This window comes from Sinocyclocheilus anshuiensis, unplaced genomic scaffold (assembly GCF_001515605.1).
Source record: "Sinocyclocheilus anshuiensis isolate Anshui unplaced genomic scaffold, SAMN03320099.WGS_v1.1 scaffold1844, whole genome shotgun sequence".
Lineage (NCBI taxonomy): Eukaryota > Metazoa > Chordata > Actinopteri > Cypriniformes > Cyprinidae > Sinocyclocheilus > Sinocyclocheilus anshuiensis.
Window position 1 is genome coordinate 39,406 of NW_015555830.1, and position 601 is coordinate 40,006.

General features: G+C 56.2%; 1 pseudogene; it reads left to right on the top strand.

The window, feature by feature from the left end:
• LOC107675372 (protein NLRC3-like) overlaps positions 1-601 on the top strand; it is a 9,277-nt pseudogene that overhangs the window by 8,095 nt on the left and 581 nt on the right.

The following is a 601-nucleotide window of genomic DNA, read 5'->3' on the forward strand; positions in this document are numbered from 1 at the left end:
ATCAATCGGCAGGGGGGTCTGCGTTCGCGCCCCTTGTACAAGCTGGCGCGCCAGATCCTTCTGTGGGCTCAGGGGAAGCTCCTATCGCTAAGATCAGTCTACATCCCTGGGTATTTCAATCAGGGGGCAGACATCCTGTCGAGATGGGCTGAGGCCCGGGGGATGGAGACTCCACCCCGAGGTGGTGGAGCTCCTCTGGAGGGAATTTGGCCAGGCGGAAGTGGATCTATTTGCGTCGCAGGAAACGACACACTGCCCACTCTGGTTCTCCCTCACGCATCCAGCTCCACTGGGGCCTGGAGTTATGGAAGTTGTGGACGTGGCCCCTGAGGGGGCACAGCTCCTAGCATCTGGTCTCTCTCTCTTCATGATGTGCTCATCTGATACACACACAGGCAAGGACTTGGTAGTATGGTGCAGTGAGTATTCTCGTTCCCAAAGCGAATCTCGACGCAGCTCGAGTTCCTGAGGAATATCATCTCTAGGTTACGTATGTAACCATGGTTCCCCTAAGGGAACGAGACGTTGCGTCTCTTTGCCATACTCCCTGCATCCCTCCAGGCGCTACTTCATCGAAGCTAACTTGCGCTCTGCCAGATGC